This window comes from Rutidosis leptorrhynchoides, chromosome 5, assembly GCF_046630445.1.
Source record: "Rutidosis leptorrhynchoides isolate AG116_Rl617_1_P2 chromosome 5, CSIRO_AGI_Rlap_v1, whole genome shotgun sequence".
NCBI lineage: Eukaryota > Viridiplantae > Streptophyta > Magnoliopsida > Asterales > Asteraceae > Rutidosis > Rutidosis leptorrhynchoides.
Window position 1 is genome coordinate 255,456,688 of NC_092337.1, and position 14,113 is coordinate 255,470,800.

Consider the following 14,113-nt stretch of genomic DNA (forward strand, 5'->3'; position numbering starts at 1 on the left):
CATCAAAATATATTAAAAGTGTTGTAAATATATTTTGAACATACTTTGATATATATGTATATATTGTTATAGGTTCGTGAATCAACCAATGGCTAAGTCTTACTTCCCGACGAAGTAAAAAATCTGTGAAAATGAGTTATAGTCCCACTTTTAAAATCTAATATTTTTGGAATGAGAATACATGCATGTTTTATAAATGATTTACAAAATAGACACAAGTACGTGAAACTACATTCTATGGTTGAATTATTGAAATCGAATATGCCCCCTTTTATTAAGTCTGGTAATCTAAGAATTAGGGAACAGACACCCTAATTGACGCGAATCCTAAAGATAGATCTATTGGGCCTAACAAACCCCATCCAAAGTACCGGATGCTTTAGTACTTCGAAATTTATATCATATCCGAAGGGTGTCCCGGAATGATGGGGATATTCTTAAATATGCATCTTGTTAATGTCGGTTACCAGGTGTTCACCATATGAATGATTTTTATCTCTATGTATGGGATGTGTATTGAAATATGAAATCTTGTGGTCTATTATTATGATTTGATAATATATAGGTTAAACCTATAACTCACCAACATTTTTGTTGACGTTTTAAGCATGTTTATTCTCAGGTGATTATTAAGAGCTTTCGCTGTCGCATACTTAAATAAGGACGATATTTGGAGTCCATGCTTGTATGATATTGTGTAAAAACTGCATTCAAGAAACTTATTTCGTTGTAACATATTTGTATTGTAAACCATTATGTAATGGTTGCGTGTAAACAGGATATTTTAGATTATCATTATTTGATAATTTACTTAAAGCTTTTTAAACCTTTATTGATGAAATAAAGGTTATGGTTTGCTTTAAAATGAATGCAGTCTTTGAAAAACATCTTATATAGAGGTCAAAACCTCGCAACGAAATCAATTAATATGGAACGTTTTTAATCAATAAGAACGGGACATTCATTAGCTGGCTCAGAGGAATGAGCAGCAGTGGGAGACAGCAGTTCATTATGAGTGTAACCAGTACCAGCTTGAGATCCTTTAGAACCAGTAGACCTATGCTCAAGTTGTAAAACTTCTGTAGAGCCAGTAGGTCCACCTTGTTTAGACACAGATGGAACAGAGTGTTCCATCTCATCATCAGAGAACCCAGCAACATGGATTGGTGAGGAATTTTTTGCTGGTTCTTCTTCGTCATCTAGAGCTTGCTGAGTTGACTATTCAAACAGTAACACCTCATCTTCTTGACCAGAAGATGAAGTAGGGATAGTTTCATCAAATATAACATTAATATATTCTTCAAAACAACCCCTTCTTTTATTGAAAACCCTATATGCCTTTGACATGTTGGAATATCCAAGAAATATACCTTCATCAGCCTTAGCATCAAACTTACCTAGCTGACCCCTATTATTTAGAATGAAACAGGGAGTGTCAAATACATGAAGAAATGAAATTGAGGGTCTTCTGCCTTTGAGAAGTTCATAAGCAGTTTCTAATGTCTTTTCACTATTAAAGATCTATTCTGGGTAAAACATGCAGTGTTCACAGCTTCTGCCTAATATAAATTTTTTAACCCAGACTCAGCCAACATATATCTTTCTACTTCAATGAGAGTTCTGTTTCTTCTTTCTGCAACACCATTCTGTTGAGGTGTTCTCACAGCAGAAAAATTCTGTGAAATACCTTTATCTGCACAAAATTCTTCCAAAGTAGCATTTATGAATTCTGTACCATGATCACTTCTAAGCTGCTTCACCAGTTGCCCATTCAGTAGTTCCATTCTTTTGATAAAATTGATAATTTCATCAGGAGCTTCACTCTTTTGCTTCAAAAAGAATACCCAAGTGTATCTGGAATATTCATCAACAATCACCAGTGTATACTTCTTCCCATTACAGCTGGCTATATTAACATGACCAAAAAGATCCATATGAAGTAGGTGAAATGGTTTCTCAACAGATTAAATCTGCTTTGACTTAAATGAAGCATGGTGATGCTTCCCTTTTTCACAACCAGGACACAATCATTCCTTTACATAAGACATTGTGGGTAGCTCAGACACCAAACTTTTACTAGATAACTTATGAATATCTTTAAAGTTGAGATGTGAGAGTCTCTTGTGCCATAACCACTTGAGGTTATTTGCTGCCTTTGAGTAGAAACAAGTATCAGTTGTTGTGACTGCCGTGTTCATGTCAATTTAATACATGTTCTCATGTCTTTTTGCTGTCAGCAGTGGCTTTCATGTCTTATCAAAAATAGTGCCAATCTTCCTTCTGAACTGGACTATCTTACTTTTGCTTGTCAGTTGGATTATGCTGAGTAGATTATGTTTAAGCCTAACGACATATGCTACATTTGAAAATGTAACATTCCCATTTGTTAAAGTACCAAAACCCTTTGTGTAACCCAACGAATTATCTCCATATGATACAACTGGACCATCCTTTTCTTGATAATCCATCAGCAGGGACTTACATCCAGTCATATGTCTCGAACAACCACTATCGAGATACCAGATTTGCTTGTTTTGAATGCCCTGCATAGTAGCTAAGAGATTAGTTCTTTTTGGGAACCCATCCAAGGATGGGTTCTGAAAGGGTCATCGTTGATGATCTCTTCTTGTCTGCTGGCTTGCTTGAAGAAGTAGCAGCAATGGGGTTAGGGTTAGAGTACACCGGTGAAAGGACCCGTTCATATCGATTATAAACGATTCGTATCCATTGATTACATTGCGAGGTTCTGACCTCTATATGATACATTTTACAAACATTGCATTCATTTTTAAAAGACAAACTTTCATTTCATCGAAAGTTGACAGGTATGCATATCCTTTTATAATGTATCCAAACTCTGAATGACTTAATATTAATCTTTATGAACTCAACGACTCGAATACAACGTCTTTTGAAATATGTCATGAATGACTCCAAGTAATATCTTTAAAATGAGGAAATGCACAGCGGAAGATTTCTTTAATACCTGAGAATAAATATGCTTTAAAGTGTCAACCAAAAGGTTGGTGAGTTCATTAGTTTGACATAATCGATCATTTCCATAATTTTAATAGACCACAAGATTTTCATTTCCATTTCTCATAAATATACATCCCATACATAGAGATAAAAATCATTCATATGGTGAACACCTGGTAACCGAACTTAACAAGATGCATATAGAATATCCCCATCATTCCGGGACTCCCTTCGGACATGATAAAATCGAAGTACTAAAGCAGTTCAAATTCTCTAACTGGGGCTTGTTAGTGCCCATAGATCTATCTCTAGGATTCGCGTCAATTAGGGGCCAGTTCCCTAATTCTTAGGCTACCAAGCTAAAAAGGGGCATATTCGATTCGATAATTCAACCATAGAATGTAGTTTTGATTACTTGTGTCTATTTCGTAAAACATTTATAAAAGCAGCGCATGTATTCTCGTGTCCCAAAAATATATATTGCAAAAGCATTTAAAAAGAGAGCAAATGAAACTCGCAATAATGTATTTCATAGTAAAATACATATGACGGAACTGAACAAGTGTAAGGTTGGCCTCGGATTCATGAACCTATATCATTTATATATATTTAAACATATAATAATATTTAAACAAGTTTATATATGAATATCTATTAATAAATAACTTCGTTATATCTATTTATATATATTTTAAATAAATACTTAGTATTTATATATTAGATTCATATTGAAGTGTTTAAATTATAAAGTATTAAAATTTATATATATGATTATATTAAAATATATTTATATATTATATGTAACATTAAATAATAATATTTTAATTTTAAAAATAATAGTATGTAATATGATATATATAATAAATATATATAAAAATATCATTTGTTTGTTAAAATAATAATTATTATAATACTAAAATAGTGATAGTAATAACAATAATGATAATGATAATAAAATATATACAATCATGATAATGATAATAATAATAAAATAAATAGTTGTATTATTTTTACAATAAACATAGTAATGTTGATAATAATTCTTAATACTAATATTACTAAAAACGATAATTTAAATAATGATGATAATATTAATAAAAATGATAGTTTTAATAGTAATGATACTAATAATAATAATAATAATAATAATAATAATAATAATAATAATAATAATAATAATAATAATAATAATAATAATAATAATGATAATAATACTAATAATAATAATAGTAATAGTAATAATAATAATGATATCATAATAATCATAATGATAATGTTTATCACAATTATATATTATTTTGTGCTTATATTTATTTTCATCATTTTTACCATTAACGTTTAAATCATATTAATTTATTAGTAATTTAATCATCTTTTATATCCTAAAATCCTAACCATAATATTAATAATGATGATAATAATAATAATAATAATAATAATAATAATAATAATAATAATAATAATAATAATAATAATAATAATAATAATAATAATAATAATAATAAAAATAATAATAATAATAATAATAAAAATAATGAGTAAACTAACTTCAAGCTTTTTCTAAAAAAAAATGCCTCGGACCGGGCTTGAACCCGCGACCTCTCGCTCAACCCAAACACCCTCCAGAGCAATGAACCGTTTATTTATTATTATTATAACTCGTTAAATTAGTTATTTATTATTTACGAAATTGTGGATCTTCATCACATTTCTATCATCATCAAGTCATCATCATAATTTCTACATAGATCATCATAATCATCATCTAACATCCTAGTCATCATCATTAAACAATTATCATCACCATCTTATTCCTAATCATCAAATACCATCGAATATCGACATAGGCATAAGAATCGTTTACTTATGATTGTTGTTAATGATCCGGCCTAAACAGAAACATAGCAGTCCAAAAATCAAATTAATAGGCGCAAGTGAAAATTGATAAAAGTAATAGGCCAAATGTTTTTGCGTTTAGATTGTTGTGTTCGGTTTCTAGGGTATACTCGTACGTTCCCAGTCTTCATCCATAGACATCATCATCGTTTATTACCACGTAACCAGTCATCATCATAATCTTGTATCAACAGCGGTTTTCATCATATTCATCTACAGTTTATTATTGTTACCAAGTTAACATCATCTATATCATCTGATCATCGTCTATATCATTGTACATCATTAACTTTCTCATCCTATCAAATCAACGACTTCTAAACTTAAAGTAAGTGGACAGGTCAATAGAAAATAAAAACCTCGGGTCAAAATGGGTATTTAACGTGGTTGTCCCATGGACACACTTTATGATTATTAAAGTATGTTATGCTTTCTTTCTTTTTTAAAAGAAAAAAGGAGAATACAAAGAAAAAGACAGCCAGTTGTTCCATTACAAACATCACGTTTAGTTTGTGTTTGGTCTGATCGAGAAAATAATAAAAATATAAACAGAATTCATCTAGCGGCGTAGCAACAGCATTAAGAAAGACCCTGGTTCACGAAGGTTTGCAGGTGTCAGTTTGGAGCAAAACAAAACACAACAGCAGCGGTAACAGTATTGTAGTAGCAGAGAGCATGTACCTCGAACACGAAGAGAAGAAAAGAAGAGAAAAAAAATAAAAGATGGCAGTGGGTTGGTTTGAACGGAGATGATGATAGTTGGGGATCATGGGTCGTGAATGTAGTGGTTTTCAATAGTTGTTGAGTGGTGTTAGATGAATTGAAACCATAGCCATTCGGAAAAAAAAAATCAACTACAGTAGGTTCGCAATGGTTCATTGGGTTTGATTATATTTGATGATGATAGTCTTAGATGGTTGTGATAAATAGTTGAAGATGGTGGTTGAGCTTTTGGTTGTAGTGGCCCATGGTGGTTAGTTGTTCATGACGAAATCATAATCATAATAGTAACAAGAACTCTCGTTCATAATTGAATTTTTGGTGATGGTTTTCATGGGTGATGGTGGTGGTTCTTGGAGGTGAATCACGATGGTGGTGAAAAGTGGAGAATGGGTGTTGGAATGGGTAGATGAAGGGTGACCGGCGGTGTTTGTCATGGAAGTTTGTAAGTGTATGTGTGATGTATATGAATATGCATATATAGAATGTAATATAGATAGATAAGAAACAGAGAGAAATAGAATAACACTCATAAATCAATTTAACTTTTCAAATAGTACTTAGATTGATAGATGTATCAGTATAACAGAAAGCAGAATTTAATAATTTAATAATAATAATAATATCTATATCACATACAAATTGCAACGTGTAGTTTGTGAATTGCAAAATAGAATAGTAAAGCAGCCAATTAATTTAACTTACTCTACCGACAGTTTTCAGGGACTACTATTTCGTATCCCGTTGATAATTAGGGATAGGGGCGGATAAAAGTCTTTCAGAAAAATCCCAAAATTTTAAATTAAATTCCTTTATTTATTTCAGTCATTATGGTATAAAATTCGACCATTAATTTATTAAATGAAAATTACATTAACTGTCCCGCTCGATTCTGGGTAAAATATAAAAAGTGCTAAAATTTAATAACTAGATCCTAAATATATTTTTAGTAAGCCTAAAGTTTATAGAACTCATTTTCGGATCACCGTTTATTTTAAAATCACATAAGTTCGAATTTTACTTGTTTAATATTGATCGAATGATATATGAGTGTCATCGTCGTTCACTAAATAAATTCGAAATCACATATATATAGTATACTTTATATATTCATTTTAATAATAATTTTATAATATCTTATATTAATTTACATATTATTTATAACAACAATTGCATATAACATTTTCTTATATATAATCATTTATTTTTACCTATTTATATATATACTTATCTATTTACAAATAATGGTTCGTGAATCGTCGAAAACAGTCAAGAGTTAAATGAATATATGAACACGGTTCAAAATTTTTGAGACTTCAACATTACAGACCTTGCTTATAGTGTCGAAACCATATAAAATTAAGTTTAAATTCGGTCAAAAATTTCCGGGTCGTCACAGTACCTACCCGTTAAAGAAATTTCGTCCCGAAATTTGAGTGGGATCATCATGGCTAACAATAAGAATGTTTTCTTGACGAATATGAGCTGATAAATAGAGTTTTATTACTGTTGAGTAATATGTATAAGATAATTCGACTACTCGAAGAGTACGAATGAAGCTATCATAAAAGAATGAAATGAGCAAATGCAAGTTTGTCTTAACCGGTGACGTAGTCACGGTTGATTTCCGGAATTCAAGGGATTTAGAGAAAAATCTTCGTAATAAGATTTGGTTCTTTGGTATTTACGGAAATAGGATCTTCTTTGGTTAAATGAGATAATCTGTTTTGATTGCTCTGTAGAATATTTCACTATAAATCCACCCTCTTCATTTCCTTTATATTTTGGAGTTCCATACTTTTGTTTTCTCTTCCTGACTTTAAGTCAAGCGAATAATGGTCCAGAATTCATAGATATGAAATTCGAAATGAACATAGCTAACGTTTTAAAAGAGAAATTGTAATAGCACGATCTTGATTGGTTAAATTACCAGAATTCAAGAGAAAAGATAGAACTATCGGAAGATATGTTCTTGACTTGTTTGAAGATTAAGTATAATTTAAGAGTCGTGTAACATGGCACATGATGACATTATAGTCTGTGAATCATCATGTTTCATTAGAAACTCAGCATGACTTACTGTAATATAATCACGTTGATCAAGTGTCATTATATTATACTAACTCATGCTTCAGTTTACAACACTACTTCAAAAACATTCATAATTTAAACTCGAAGGTTTACAGAATATAGAAACTAAACAGTTTCCTTTATGATGTAATATAGATAACGCGAAGAGGTAAATGATTTCAGATAAGAATAGTTATGAAAATATCTTCAGAAATATCGAGAATATTTATAATGAGAGATACGATGATATCTTAGAAATTCTAATATCGATGGATGATGAAGAAGATTTGTCCGTAAAAGTTTAGAGTCAGGAGCAAGGTATTCGTTAATGACTTCAGCTGATACTGAATCCTTTGGATTCTTTGAAGGCAAGTTTAGTCTTTGTGATTTTACCACAGCCTCCTTCATGGTTTGCTCAATCCGTTTTCCAGTTCCAAACCTTTTCTTTTTCTGAGCTTTGGCAACACACTATTCTTTATCATCAAACTTTTGGCTGTTAACGTCATCATTAGTTTTCGCTGCTTTATCAGCTTTCTCAAAATTTAAAGAACTGATTCATAGACTAGAGTGCTGTTCAGAGTTTCAGAATGAGAGATTATAATTCTAAGAGATAAATGTTATATGTATATATATAACTGTTGATGTAGACATGCTGCGAGATTTCAAAATACTGATTGCTAATTCTCGGTAATTGATGTGGTAATTCTCGTTAAGATGTGGATGAGTATATGAATAGGTTTTACCGAACAAATATAATGGTTCTTCGGAGAGACTTAAGATCAACGAAGTTGTTGGTAAGTTTACTGCTAATGTGGTGAGAAATAAATGGTTCTTCGGTAACGATGACGAAGGGGAAAACGTATATATCAAGGTTATAATAAGACATATTCAAATGAAAAGTCGAAATTGATTTGCTAGAGCTGTGACAAAATTGGCTAATTTGAAAAAAAATTCAATGTTATTTCCTGTAATAACAATGCCAAAGGAGCTAGCACTGATACGTGTTAAACGTTTACTCAAGTTCCAAGAGTTTTTCAGGTGCATAGCTATATGCATAAATCTTTCCTTCCATAGATAACGTGTTGTTGGATCATCCTCTCGATTGAGGTGTTTTCAAGAATCATGAAAGGTTTGAACGCAGATTGTAATCGTCAAGATACAAATGAGGTTTAAGATGAAATCAAGTGGCAAACTTGAAGAATTATTTAGTTTCATTTGTTATAATCAATAGTTTACTTTATTTTAATTGTCCAATGTTATTAGTCCACAGTTAGTAGTTCAATAATTCATATATAGTTTAATATATAATATTCAAATTAACTAATACATGTCGTGACCCATTGTATACAAGTCTCAGACTCGATCACAACTCAAAGTATATATATTATTTGAGAATCAACCTCAAACTTGTATAGCTAACTCGAGCACTACCGCATATAGAGTGTCTATGGTTAATCCAAATAATATATATAGATGACGTCGATATGATATGTCAAAACATTGTATACGTGTCTCGATTTATCCGACGATATTTAAAGTGCGTAAAATAAATAACAGAAATTAAATGACGATAAATAAAATTGCGAGAATTAAAATTGCGATAAATAAATTCCGATAAATAAATGTAATAAGGAATTAACAATTAGCTAGGAACAGTTGGCTAGGATTTTGTTAGCGTGGATTCTTAACAAAATTTCTCATAGTTAATTTGTTTGTTTCTAACAAATTTTATTTTGTCAAATGTTTTCTTCATTATGCCACTTGTTGGATTGTGATAGGTCAAAATCCAAATATGAAATTGAATGAAAGTGGTTATTCTGCGGTGAACGAATTCGTATATCTGTGGATGTAAGTAGGATAGTAAATGGCTGTTGAATCAGATTGGAAGAAGGTACAGTATAATATGTTAATATGAAAGCTAAATATTTCCTCAAGTATTACCTACCCGTTAAAATATTTTCACCATTAACAGTTTATACAAAAGAACTTTTAATTACAATCTTTATGAAAACATATATACATATATATATTCTTCAGATGTAATCATGGATTTAATGAGTTAATATGATATTAAACTCATATGATTTACCATTTGAACTAGAATACATAATCTCTAAAACATTAGAGATTACATAATCGCCATGTAGAAAAAAGATAAATGATGTATAACGATATGTAGAACAAAGATTATGCTCGAGGCATAGATTGTGATGTTGAAGCGTGTGATGTTGAAACTTGGTTTGTTGGTGGTGCTGCCTGTAAGTGGTGCATCGTACTCTCCAAAGTTATTACTCGGGCGCGAAGCTCGGTGACTTCTCCTATTACTCCAGGATTATTGGCGGTTGGAACAAAAGGATGAATAAGAATTAGATATTATGTTATCGCTGTGAGCTATCCTGGAAATGAGGGTGAAAATGGTGTTTCGAACGGGTTCGCCGGTAAGTGCTTCAGGTTCTTTGCTAAGAGATGAATTTGGTTGGTGGAAAGGATCGCCTTCTTCTTTCCTCCATTGATTAAGTTGACCACGAACCCATCTCCAATTCATCGAGAATTGATGATGGCTAATTGGTTGCTCCTTTCCGGTTACACTGCTTTCGGAGTTCGAGTGGAAATCCATATAAGAAGAGTTGTCGGAATCCGAGGAATTTGAACTAGTTGCGAGTTCCATCTTGTACGGTATGTCAATGGATTTTTCGATATGAAATGATTTTCGGATATCGAATGATATTCTAATTACATAGAATACCTATATATAGTACAGAAGATCCCGTAGGTTACGGAGGGAATTAAGGAAACGTGTCAGACAAGGTCTAATGTGATGGAATATGAATTCGTCTGTATACCATCTATGCAATAATTGCAATAAGACGTGTCGAGACTAAAAATGATAAGTAGATATTTTCCGACAAGAAATGAAAAGCAAAACCTTTGACATGCAGACTAGGTCGAAGTCCAGACTTGCTAATGCATCCTATCAACTATCAGTTAGACACACTAATGTAAGACCTGGTTCGCTAAGACTACCTCTCTGATACTAACTGAAAGGACCCGTTCATATCGATTATAAATGATTCGTATCCATTGATTACATTGCGAGGTTCTGACCTCTATATGATACATTTTACAAACATTGCATTCATTTTTAAAAGACAAACTTTCATTTCATCGAAAGTTGACAGGTATGCATATCCTTTTATAATGTATCCAAACTCTGAATGACTTAATATTAATCTTGATGAGTGATGTGTGCGAGGTGTACTAGGAAATAGTATTATTTTTTAACTCGAAATACTATTAAATACGATACAATTTTACACAAGATATTTATTTATTTATAGAATGGATATACCAAAACCTTGCTACAACACTTATTGGTAGTGTACCTAATTGTACAGTAGTGTAGTTTTTAGTAAGTCTGGTTCGTTCCACAGGGATCTTTTAAACAAGCTTAACACTATATTAGTTTTAACTTATAATTGTAAAAATACAAAAATATATATAAGTAGTATTATTATTATAAAAGGGGGGTTTTTACCGTTTAATGACCGGTTTGTCGATTTTAAAACTTTAGTCGCAGTTAAAACCTAATGTAAAATATTAAAAATAAATATAACTTAATTTAAAGCTTAAATTACATAATGAAAATGAAATTGCGATAAATAAAAGTGCGATAAAATAAAATTGCGATAATTAAAGAGTACGATAATTAAAAATGCAATTAAATAAAATGACAATAAATAAAAGTGCGATAATTAAAAGTGCAATTAAATATGAAATATATAAATTATGCTTATTTAAACTTCCGTAATCATGATGTTTGACGTGTTGATTTTTAGTTTATTCCCATAGGTTAATTGTCCTTTGTCCTGGATTATTCGATATGTCCATACGGATTTGTCCATAATAGTCCATCAGTCATAATCATAAAGTGCAAAAGTCTTCGTCAAATTATTCTTATTCCCGAAGTCAAATATTCCAACTAATTGGGGATTCGAATTGTAACAAGGTCTTAATACTTTGTTTAATGAATACACCAGGTTATCGACTGCGTGTAGTCTAAGGTTTTACTACTTTGTTAACAATTACACCAATTACCCTTGAATGTAATCCACCCCTGTTTCAACAAGTCTATTAACTATTAATCCAGTTCTGTGTCCGGTAAAATGAATAATTATTGGTATTTATAGATATCCCGCCCACCGTACCCAGTCAAGCGTATGTGGTTATATATAAATACGTCAAATTATAAGTCTACATATTAAATCAACGAGGTATCATTTAGTTAATATAAAACCCATTAATAGCCCATAGTCTAATTTCCACAAGTGTCGTTCTTTTGTCCAAACCCCAATTATGGTACAAAGCCCAATTACCCAATTTTAATATTTAGCCCAACATCACGATTACTTCGGCATTAAATAAGCATAATAATAACTTAGCTACGAGACATTAATTTAAAAATAACATTAACCATAACTTACAGTGATTAAAAATAGCGTAGCGTTACACGGACAGAATTTCGACTTACACCCTTACAACATTCGCTAACATACCCTTATTATTAGAATTTAAAATTAAAATTAAAATTATAATATATATATATATATATATATATATATATATATATATATATATATATATATATACGTGATAGATAGAGAGATGGATGATGGATATATGATCAACCAAAACTGCGAATTTATAGGGGTGTGGTCTGCCACCTACTGCCATGCGATCGCATGGAATTTGTTCTTCCAGGCCATGCGATCGCATGGCCAGCTTTTCCAGGTCACATGTCTTTGTTTTCATTCTGCCGACGATTTATATAAATATATATAATATATAAATAATTTTAAGAATTATTTAAATATTATATTATATTTATGTACATAGTTGACTTGTAATTTTTAGTCCGTTGCGTCGAGCGATGAGAGTTGTCTCTGGTCCCGGTTCCGGATTTTCGAACGTCCTTGCGTACAATTTAATATCTTGTATTTTGCGTTTCGCATCTTGTACTCTTGTAATTTTGAGACGTTTCTCATCAATAATTGGAACCACTTTGATTGTACTTTGTACTTTTGAGCTTTTTGGTCGTTTGCATCTTCAATTCGTCGAATCTGTCTTTTGTCTTCACCTTTTATTATTTAAACGAATATCACTTGTAAATAGAACAATTGCAACTAAAAGCTTGTCTTCCTTGAGGGATAATGCTATTAAATATATTTTCATTTTTAGCATTATCAAATATTCCCACACTTGAGCGTTGCTTGTCCTCAAGCAATATAGTCTTGAAAATAAAAATACTAGAATCACTTCTTTATTCTTCACACTTTGTACATCAGTGATTTCTATACGGCGGTATGAACAATGGTAGTAACGATGTGGTTTACAGTCCCACATGACTATAAAAATTTAGATCCTTTAAGGAAATTGGATCTTTATGAAAACATTTGATCTTTTGAAAATTAAATCTAGCTTTTACCCAAGATAAGTTTTTCGGAATAACCCTTCACCGGTGTTTGCAAATTGTTTTTGTGGGTTTTGTGGGTTTCAGATTTGAAAATTTTAGCTCGAAACTTGCGGTTTTGTGTCTCCCACTTGCTAACCTTGTATTAAGAAAGCAACACGTTGAAATGTCCCGTTCATATTGATTATAAACGTTCCATATTAATTGATTTCATTGCGAGGTTTTGACCTCTATATGAGACGTTTTTCAAAGACTGCATTCATTTTTAAAACAACCATAACCTTTATTTTATCAATAAAGGTTTCAAAGGCATTACATAGATTATCAAATAATGATAATCTAAAATATACTGTTTACACACGACCATTACATAATGGTTTACAAAAGAAATATATTACATCGACATATGTTTCTTGAATGTAGTTTTTACATAATATCATACAAACATGGACTCCAAATCTTGTCCTTATTTTAGTATACAATAGCGGAAGCTCTTAATATTCACCTGAGAATAAACATGCTTTAAACGTCAACAAAAATGTTGGTGAGTTATAGGTTTAACCTATATACATCAAATCGTAACAATAGACCACAAGATTTCATATTTCAATATACATCCCATACATAGAGATAGAAATCATTCATATGGTGAACACCTGGTAACCGACATTAACAAGATGCATATATAAGAATATCCCCATCATTCCGGGACACCCTTCGGATATGATATAAATTTCGAAGTACTAAAGCATCCGGTACTTTGGATGGGGTTTAAGGCCCAATAGATCTATCTTTAGGATTCGCGTCAATTAGGGTGTCTGTTCCCTAATTCTTAGATTACCAGACTAAAGAAAAAGGGGCATATTCGATTTCGATAATTCAATCATAGAATTTAGTTTCACGTTCTTGTGTCTATTTTGTAAATCATTTATAAAACCTTCATGTATTCTCATCCCAAAAATATTAGATTTTAAAAGTGGG